The sequence below is a fragment of the Gossypium hirsutum genome, chromosome A04 (assembly GCF_007990345.1).
Source record: "Gossypium hirsutum isolate 1008001.06 chromosome A04, Gossypium_hirsutum_v2.1, whole genome shotgun sequence".
Classification (NCBI taxonomy): domain Eukaryota; kingdom Viridiplantae; phylum Streptophyta; class Magnoliopsida; order Malvales; family Malvaceae; genus Gossypium; species Gossypium hirsutum.
In genome coordinates, this window is record NC_053427.1 from 58,850,337 (window position 1) to 58,861,350 (window position 11,014).

General features: G+C 34.8%; 1 long non-coding RNA gene across 1 annotated transcript; it reads right to left on the minus strand.

Moving 5' to 3' along the window:
- Positions 1 to 8,579: 8,579 nt before the first annotated feature.
- Positions 8,580 to 9,464, minus strand: LOC121228007 (uncharacterized). The gene is made up of 3 exons (XR_005925553.1): positions 9,311 to 9,464; positions 9,137 to 9,214; positions 8,580 to 9,069 (listed from the first exon to the last, which is right to left on the minus strand). It is a non-coding gene; the product is annotated as an uncharacterized lncRNA (long non-coding RNA).
- Positions 9,465 to 11,014: the final 1,550 nt, after the last annotated feature.

Here is an 11,014-nt window from a genome sequence, read left to right on the forward strand (position 1 = left end):
ATTAGCTAAACGGTGATGGGGAAAAGGAATAGAAATCCCTAAAAATCTCTGTTTAAGCCCAGAATGGAATACCCCCATAATAGGGTATTCCATTGAACTAAACGTTGGTTTATGTGGGGCTGCAGAATAGGGTGGTAATAGGCATGTAATGGCATAGCCATTACATCCAACCAAACATGCCCTAAGTTTGGAGGAATGCACATGGGGCTTGGAAATGCACCCACATTTCAAATTTTTTCGGAAATGAAGCATGCAAGGTTTAATTATAGTTAATGAAAATTGTTCAAAAATTTTTATTACATTCGATGCTTAATTCTTGAATCATGAAAATTATCAATGAATAAGTTGGATAAATTTGACAGAAGGTTGTAGCTTCAATTCTTTGATGAATGGATTAGGTTGCATTAGTAATGGATGACTGTCATCATTCCTTAAATCTTGAATAAATCTACTTTTTATAGCTTCTTATATATGTATATATAGTTATAAAGTAGAGACACTCCAAAGTGGGTGTAGTATAGAATGTTAAAAAGGGAACACTCTAATGCAAGTGTTAGAAAAATCTTTTTGGCCAAAGGCTGCCACTGTATGAATGTGTATCGGTGCAATTACGTACTCCCTAGTGGTTTGTTGCACCCCATCGTTACTTCTCAAGAACAAGGGTACAGTAATGCAACGATATCCCTTATTCCCCAAAACAAATGTATATATATACTTAGTATTGTACAATAACTGCTTAATGGTAGATAGAACTTAGGGTTTAAAGCATGATGCTAGCATTGATGAAGTTGCAACCTTATTCATTCACGCTTATGAATTATGGATGCAATATGCTTTCATCTGAATATGATTCATCCATTGGGAATTTAGAAGGTTCAAGTTGCTAGAATGATTATTTTCCTTGCTAGTTTCTATTTTACTTGAGGACAAGTAAAAACTCAAGTTTGGGGGTGTGATAGCACTAGAAAGAACATAGGTTTTCCCCCTACTTATTGATTAAATTGTTCCCATTTAGTTATCTTTAGCATACATTTTAGCATTTTCAGTTTAGTAAATTTCATTTTATAAATCAGTAAATCCTAGCCTATTTATCCTTAATTTTTCTATCTTATTGCAGTAATGTTGTTGCATGAGTTAATCCCAGATTGCGTCCAAAATTGTCGCTGCACCTGACAACTGTCCGGGTAAGAAGAAAAACTGTGTGAGCTGTCTAGTCTGGTATAACCAACCTGTACGTACAATGACAGAAAATTTTTAGAAAGGGCAGCTATACTGTGGAGAAGGGCATAAAAGGCATCGACATTAATAGATAAAAGACTACCATCCCTGTGAGATCGATATCTGACAGACTCACATCTGTCCACTATACTTGCATCGATAGTGTACGCTTGCACATTATTGCTGTGACGTTAACAGTCGATCATTAGGTATAGGGTGTTACAAAGTGGACGAGCATGTGTTTCTTAAAGTATTGCCATGGAAGAAAGTCCTAAAGTTTGGGCATAAAGGAAAGCTAAGCACAAGGTTCATTGGTCCCTATAAAGTGATAGAAAGAATCAGCCTTGTAGCATATCGACTCAAGTTGCCTCGCAAACTTGATAAAATTCATTATGTGTTCCATGTGTCTATGCTAATGAAGTGTCGTTCAGACCCATCTCATGTAGTAGCAACAGATGAAGTAGAATTGCGACCTGATTTGACTTATGAAAAAGAACCACTTATGATTTTGGCTCGCGAAGTGAAAGTCCTAGGAAACAAGAGTTCTTTAGTTAAAGTGTTGTGGCGAAACCACAGGACCAGGGAAGCTACTTGAGAAACTGAAGAATCAATGAAACAATAGTACCCTTAACTGTTTGAAGATAAAAATTTTGGGGATGAAATGTCTTAAGTGGGGGAGAGTTGTAACATCTTGAGTTTGGGCTTGGAATTTTTGGCCTTGCAAGTAAGTGTTCGCCACTGTTTCAGTGAACTGAGGAGTTCACCAAAGGGGGAAATCGCCAGAAAGTGTCTCAGCAAGGAGTTCGCCAGTATGTCAGCCTAACAGTATATGCCAAATGACGCAGTAAGGGGGTTTACCAGATTCATTGAATGTGTATTGGCCAACGTGTTTGACGAGCTGGGGTTCACTAAGTAAGTTGTGAACTTGGGGTCCACCAGTCTGTTTGGAAAACTGAGGTTTAGCAGTTAAAGATTGAGTCGGACTCGAATTAGGAAATAAAGATATGGTGAATCTAGGAATACTTTACATGCAAGTAACGTCTTTCCTAAGTCTAGTAGGGTATCCTAAGATTTCTAGGCACTTAGGTCTATAAATACGACCTTTAATTCATGAGAATTCTCTCATTGAATATTTTTCCATCAAGTTTTTGTTTCTAAACCAACTTCTTAACAATCAAGGTAAGTCTCTATCCTGTTAGGTGATTGTCCAGAAAGCTAGGTTCGCTTACATGTGTGAACTCTGTAAGTACGGTCTGTTTAAGTAACCTGTGTGTTTGTTTATATTGCGAACCAGTCGGACCATCCACCAGTAAGGATAAAGGCAAAGCCAAACTTGTTTAGTTTATTAGCTTTTTGGTGAGTGATCTGGATCGTCATAAGTATGTTACTATCATGATTTTCAGTCTAAATGTTTAAAGTTCATATCTTGTATGCGTGCGAACTGTGATGGTTTTCAAGAACTTTGTTTTTAAACCAAGTTCTAAAAGTAAAGTTTTGACAAAACCTTGTTTTAAAAATACGTCTTATGTAAGCTCCTAAGCTAGACGATGTTTTTAAGTATGTCTTAAGAATGGTTTTATAAATTGTGTTTTTATAAGCTTTTGTACGAGCTTTTTATAAGTGTTTAAAAGCAAGCTCCTTATGCGAGCTCTCTATGATAAGTAAGCTCCCTATATGAGCTCTCTGTGATAAGTCTCTATGTGTGCTCCTTTGCGAGCCATGTTGAATATATTTGTATGCCAAATTATTGTGAGTACTGTAACACCTCAAACCCAACCTGAACGTTAAGGCCGAATCTAGCGATGTCACATTGAAGTATTTTTTGTAAAATATGATAACGTTTGAAAAGCCCAATGTTTATTTAGCCTCTTTGTGTGATCTAGAAAATAATTTTAAAACTTACGTCAATATCAAAAAGTATTTACTTTAAAACGTTATTCATTCCAAAATCTCGTTTACCGTGGCAGCTTCTGAAACGGTTTTACGTATTCGTCGTATTTTGGTAAATCATGCATATTTTTTGAAAATCTGCATCCTACCATTAGCATGTATAAATCATAATAAAATAATAAAATCCCCAATTAAATAATAAAACTTAAAGAGGCCTTTTACATAAAAATACCTAAATAAAACTACTTATAAGTTAAAAGATAAATTCAGAAGCGTAAGCTGTTATGTGTCCACCTCCGAGTCTCTCGCAGCACAGATCCGCCTAAGGATTACCTGTACAGTTAAAACAGTTGGGTGAGATTACAAAAACTCAGTGTGTAATCCCAATGATAAATAAACAGTGAACAACAAAGTCTGGGCCTAAGCCCATATCAGTAACAATTCAATATCAGTTAGGGCCTTGGCCCATTCTATAATAGTAGCAGTGGCAGTAATCAGTACAGTAACCATGATCAATGCAGTAGTAGTAATCAGTGCAGAATGCAAACAGAAAATCCTACCCATCCATCCTCTACACTCTACTCTGTCCAGCCCTACACTCCATGTGGGGATAAAATCAACCCACCAATCCCTACACTCCAAATATAGCACTGGCTGCGGCACTAATCAGTAATTACAGCAAAGCTACCAGTAATAGGCTTAAAGCCATCAGTAGGTCCACAGTCGTCTTGGGTGACCCGTGCGACCATATTAGTACAGTACACTTCCTCCAAAATCATATATCTCACCCTATGCAATGCAACATAATATCATACATGGATGCAACATACATATAACATGGCATGCTCAAATACAGTCATACACATCATAGAACAAATTTATCATTTTACCTTACCGGGGTATTACAGTCATTTTACCCTACAGGGGTATTTCGGTTATTCTACCCTATGGGGGTATTTCTGTAATTTTACCCTATGACGGTATTTCGGTCATTTTACCCTTGAGGGTGTTTCGGTCATTTGATCACATAAAGGCAAAATTATCATTTTATCACATAAGGGCAAAATTGTCATTTTATCACATAAGGGTAAAATTGTCATTTCATTATATAAGGGAAAAATCGTCATTTCATCACATGAGGGTAAAATCGTCATTTTATCACAGGTAAAATCGTCATTTTATCACATGAGGGTAAAATCGTCATTTTATTACATGAGGGTAAAATCATCATTTTATCACATGAGGGTAAAATCGTCACTTTATCACATGAGGGTAAAGTCGTCATTTTATCACATGAGGGTAAAATCATCATTTTATCACATGAGGGTTCAAGTACACTTACCGACCCAACAGAAGGTCACAGTCGTCTCGGGCGACCTGTGCAACCTTAACAATCAAACAGTGAAAATGGGCCCAAAGCCCATATGCGTGCCCACATGCCCGTGTGGCCTACGAAGCCCAAAAATGGCCTTGCCTGTGCGAACTACACAATCTGGCTTAAAAATTTCCACGCATCCATGTGATTTACCCGTATGGCCCACGAGCCTGTGGGGCTCACACGGCCCATTTCGGCCCAAAACGGCCTAAGTCCATGGTATTGCCTATGGTGGCCTCTCCAAATTCAGTACCCACATTTACGCATTTGGGGTTACCAAACGAGCGATTGCACACCCATGTGGCATCAACGGTCTTATTTTTTAGCTTTTGCCGATTTACGTTAATGGCAGTGTTTTACACACCTGTTTGCAAAAACACGCACGTAGCCCCTTGAGCATTCCAAACCTTGTTTCGAACCCCCAAGCCTCTACGTACCTAAATCGTTCATCAAGAATGATCTTTCCCCCTTCTTCGGTTATTATCAAATCATAAAACAGTCTCTAGAGAAGAGAACTAGTCGTTCTATTTCCACAATGATCACCCCAAGTGACAGAGGCATAGGCTTAGTACAAACCACCCTCATGCAAAACAAGTGAAAAGAATGACCACAGAAATGGCGGATAGCAATGAAAGAAAAGTTGACACAGTGAGGGTAAGAGAGGCAAGAGTATTCGGCCATGTATTGTGATTGAGAGAGAGAAGAAAAGAAGAGGATCGGTCAAGCACCAGGAGTTAAAAGCTGAAGAATATGAGAGAGGGGAGTAGAGGGAACATTCGGCCGAGGAGAACAACAAACAACAGAAAAGTGCTTGACCGGAGGGTAGAGGAAAAGAGCAAAAGTGCCAGAAGAAAAGAGAGAGGAGCAAAGTATAAGCAAAGACACAAAAGGAAATGCCCAAAACCATAAGATAGAGAGGGAGAGAAAAGCAATGTTCGACCATCCAAAACCCAGAGTGAAAGGAACCCCCAAACAATTGATAGGAACCAAAAAATGAGAAGAGAGAGTACCAAAGTCAAAATTTTCTTGTGCCAACATTCAAATTCGGCACCAACTCCCCTCCACTTCAAATCCCCTTGATTTCCTCCTAAAATCCCTCCTCATATCTCTCCTCAACTCCCTCCTACATTCCCTCCATGACCAATTCAAACTCCACTCCACTCTGCAGTATTTCAGTCAAACGGATTCGAACCTCAAACCACTAGCACACTCCACACGCCACTATCCACTAGACCAACAAACTCTTTATGTCATACTTTGCCAAAATAAACTTATAACCCTACTGGCCAAAGATAGGGGTTTTATCCTCAAAAACCAAAATTTTGTGGAAGCTAGGGCTTGAACCCATGACTTCCTAGACACTTCCAGAGCACACAACCACTAAGCCAAACACACAATTGTGTCACTTCCTTGCACAATTAAATATTTATGAGCTGCTTCCCAGCTGCTCCCTCACTCAAGACCTAATACTTCTAGGCCCAAATTTGGGGCGTTACAAGTATTCACCCCTCTATTTCTATAATTTTGGGTGTTGAGACCCTAGGACATGTGGAGAGATAAGGGAATGTCGAGCTATGCTCCATTCACTGGGACATGTTGGTGTACATGAAAGTGTATTGCTCCACGCTGCACTTGTGGGACATGTTATAAGGATTTTTTGAGTCATTCTGAGGCGTTATAAGGAGATCCGCATATCCAACAAGACTAAGATAACTGTGGGCTTGAACATATCTTATGTTCCCCAGCTATTCTAATAAGTGTATTAAGTGCAAGAATATATTTTATGTTCCTCAGCAATGCTGATAAATATGTAAGTGCGAGAACATATTTTATGTTTCTCAGCCATTCTGATAAGACAAATATGTAAGCATGATTTCATGCTGAATGAGTTTTGTTTTCAAGAAAGCACAAGCTAAAGTTTTAAGCATGATTTTCAGTAACACATGAGAAACTATTTTACAAACTTTTGTTTCTGACAGGATCTGCGAACTAGGTCTCGCAACCTCACCTGCGAACCCAACACGCGAAATGATTTTTAAGACAAAGTTTTCTTCTATTTTTAAAGCTTAATTTTAAAGCATACATTGTTAATTCTTGATTATTCACTAAGTTCACAATGAACTCACCCACTTCTCTCTTACTCCGCAAGTAAGTAGGTCTCTGATAGTAGTGACAAGGTAAATGACTTGGCGAGGCTCACTCCTGACTAGATATTAGCGAACTTAGAAAAATGGGTGATAGAGTTTATTTTATGAGGGCTTTAGACTTATTATATTCTGTTGTTCAAATAGTTCCTTTAAAGTTTTAGCTATTTTGTTTTGTGAACCATGACTTTGAACAGTTGATTATCTTATGTCATGAATAAAATCGATGTTTTCATGCATGAGTGTTACGTTAAATTGCTATTAAAATATGCGAGTCTAATTTATTACTAAGTATTGTTTTCTGTGATCCCTGTATGTTTGTGGTTCTGAAATTACACACGTACCCCTAATTTAATGAACCCATGCATGCAAACAAACACTATTAGAGTATGAAACCCATTGGCGTGTATAATCCCTTGTCCGTGAAACTTGTTAGTATATGAACCTTTGATGTGTGTTTGGGTGCAAGCTTAATAAAATTAGGCGAACTTTCATAATGTGAACTTTAGTTATAATGAATGATTTAATCTATGTTGTTAGCTTGTTTGGGCAAATATAGTCTAAGTTGCTATTTGCAAACCTTAATTTGTTAATAGTTGATATATGAACCTACCTTTGTGGTTTTATAAGCTCAATGTGTGAGTTATTTCTGTTGTTGTGTTTTAATTTTAATACATTATTTGTCATTATTAAGTGGTGTGTTGGAGGTTAAGTTGGGAGTTAACGGTTCATCACTTTAGTAACTAATGTAGCTCGCTAAATTCGAGTCGAACCTACTCGGTTAGGTTCAGGGTGTTATACAATATCCCCAAAACTTAAGTTTTTCATTTATGAATGCTTCAATGAAGTGTTGCCAACTAGAGTTTTTCTCAACAAGAGGGGTATGTCATTAGCTCAAGAGCGCCCCTTGTGCCTTTCCTTACCCGAGACTACAGAACACCTTTTGAGACATTGTACTGTTAGTAAACAGTGGTGGGAGAGTTTGAATTTGGAAGGTAGTTCACGCTCCCTCGACTATCTTAGCTGGAAAAGTTGGCAAAAGCGGAATGCCTCGACAAAACATTACCATGGTTCCCATTGTATACCTATGTTCTTGATAATTTGCTTCTGTTTGTGGGAAGTTTGGTTGTATAGGAACTTTATCGTTTTTAGTAAAGGAACCTGTAACCGAAATTTTACTAATCTGGCTTTGTGTAAAGCAGGTGAGTTCTTTGCTTTGGCTGGCTCTCTTAAACAAGTGCCAGTACCTGATACTTGGTGTTCTTTGGAACCCACCTTGTGTGGGCTGGCATAAACTGAATTCTGACGGGTCCTCGATACGTAACCCTGGCACAAGTGGTGCGGGCACCATCATTAGAGATCATCATGGTGCTTGGGTTGTGGGGTCGTATAGATATATTCCTTTAGTGTCTAGCGTTGAAGCTGAATTATGGGGATTAAGGGATGGTCTTACCCTTGCTCTTCAACGAAACTTAACTAAACTTGAAGTCGAAGTTGAAGATCAACTTGTTTTGAGTTTTTTGACCAAAGCTGATATGAGTAACAGATTACTTGGTGGTCTTATCACTGATTGCAGATGTCTCCTTGATCATTTGGAACATATATGCCTGTAACACACGTATCGAGAGACCAATAGGTGTGCGGACTTGATGGCCAGACTGGACAGCAACCACCTTTTAATTTAAATGATCTTTGGTGTATTTGCCCAGACCCCCCCGCTTGTATTGTTCCTTTTGTAAAGGCTGATGCCTTGGGGTTTTCTTTGTGTCGAACAATGAGTTAATTTACGATTTAAGTCCTCTTTCAGATCAAAAAACAAAATAGTAGTAGTAGAAAGACAATTTATAAAATACTCAATAGTAAGGTAGAAAGGTAGAGGAATCAAGAAAAAGGGTCGAGCTTCTCCTTTTTCAGGGACTTTATTTTTTTTTGTAAAAAAGAACAATAGCATATTAGACCAAATTGCAATTTTTTTTATGAAAAGAGGGAAACACCAGTCATCAAAATTGCAGCGTCTCAAACTCAAACCCTTGATTTTACAGCCATTCTTTAAGGTGCTTTTGTCTGTGTCAATTCCGTCACTGAAGAAAATTCTGCTGGTTTTTGGTAGTGATATAATTCACATATAACTTTCAACAAGCTAACTTGCTGATACGAAATCACTGAGTATATAAATACTAGCAGATACATTATATTTTTATGGCTTTTTAAGGCCTTGGGGGCTTTGGACAATATATAGATTCATACCACTTCCATAGCTACAGAAATTTTCACACTAGTTTAGTATATTATTCATTTGTAATAAGTCTATATGGATTGTTTCTAAGGCTTAGGCTTAGGGTTATGCTGTTTTGTGTAGATGTAATCCAGATGAGCTTCTGCAATCATCCTTCTTTTCACACATTCTTCATCTTTCTCATTGCAATCTTCTGATCCCATCAACTTCATTCAACCACACCCCAAAATTAAAATTATTATTAATAAAAATAAAAAGAAATGGAAATCTTACATCGGAGAAATCTTCTTTTGCATGTGTTGATAAAGCAGGTTGAATGATTGCCTTAGCTTTTAACTCTTCCTCACCTGTCTACAATTTGGACACATTTTTTTAGACCAAACAGATAGGAAATTATCAATAAAAAAGAAAAAAAGGAGTGGTTTTAAAGGGGGTTAATCAAATAACCTGGTTTCTGGGGCAGCAGACGTTGAGCAGAGAAGCAAACAAGAAGTAAAGAGAAGAAAGGTGATAAACCCTACAAATTTTCTTTCATTGCTTTTACTGCAGAGAGACAGGAAATACCCAAATTGTATGATATGAAGCAAAGCGGCGTTTAAGGCTAGTGTGTATAAATAGTACCATACGCTGAAGATGGCTGCTGGGAAAAAAAAGTTTAGTTTGAAAACATAATAATAATAATAATAACAATAATAATAATGAGAGTTGCTACGATGTAATATTCATTAATGTAATATTATAAAATAAAAATATTCATTTATAACCGTGTAAATAAAAAATAAAAAAATAAAATAATTAAATCTTAACCTTTGTACTTCAATTTTGAAATTTAAAAAATAAAAAAATTAAATCTTTATAAATAAAAGTACATTAAATAAATTTTAAATTTATAAAGAATATAAAAACTTGTGACATATTTTAATAAAGATAATGATTTTGAATTTTTTTGATGTTGTGAGAATGTAGAATATTTAATATGTAAATTATATTTAAAATAATAATATTAAATTATTTTTTTAATAATATTGAATAAATTATAAATTATAAAATAGAAATATATAAATATTTATAAAAAGTATACAAAATAATTTTTAATTTTAAAAAAAATAAAAACTAATCGATTTTAACAATTATTGTAATAATTATATATACATCATGGAACCATGAAGTTATATAATGGGTGTAAAGTAATTATACGTATTAAATATTTTTGAAGGGTTAGTACTCTATTATTGTAATTTTAAAAGTGTTTTTAAAAATATATATAATTTTTAAAAGGATTGTGAAAAAGTGTAGTTTGTTAATTTTAAGTGTTCTGAATTATTGACAAAAAATATTATTAAAAGTTACAATATCTATTTTAGACATGATATTGAAAAATAAAAAATAAATTAATTTAAATGATATTTAAATTATTTAATGTCATGAACATGAAATATGAATTTTAACTATTTTTAAAATAATTAATATAAATTATTTGTAAAATTAATAATACATAAAATATTACAAAAAGTTGATACATAAAAAAAATTCTCGTCCAAATACACTCTTTTAAAAAAGATAAATATACTAGATATACATGAAAGATAATGCTGGTTTTCTTTTAATTTTATGGTCCTTAAAGTCAAGAAAAAAATAATATTAAACAAATAATAATATTATTTTCCAATGGTTTTTTCAATAAACTTTTTAATTACTTTTAGTAAACCAATTTGTGGAAAAGAAAAAGACTGAAGTCGTCCGAAGTGCATAATGAAGCCATTTGTGAGGTTTTATATGAAATTATTCCTCTTTATAACAAGTCTTATAATATTATTTCATTTTTACCTTTAATAATAGTTTTTCATCTATAAGAATAACCATAAAATATAAGTATTCTATTTACAATATTATTATTTTTTTATAACAATCTCTTCTATCAAAATTTAGAAAAATTCATAATTGAAATAAAAATAATAAATTTCAGTATATTATCTTAAGAAAAAGTGAAAATTTAAATAAAAATTATTAATCATATTTGAGTAAATAAAAATAATCTTGAAATTACTTTGAACTATTTTTGTAAATTTTATTAAAGTTATGGTACAAATCTAACTAATTATTGTTCTCATTAATATATTTTTAAATATAAAAATAAAAATATATATAACA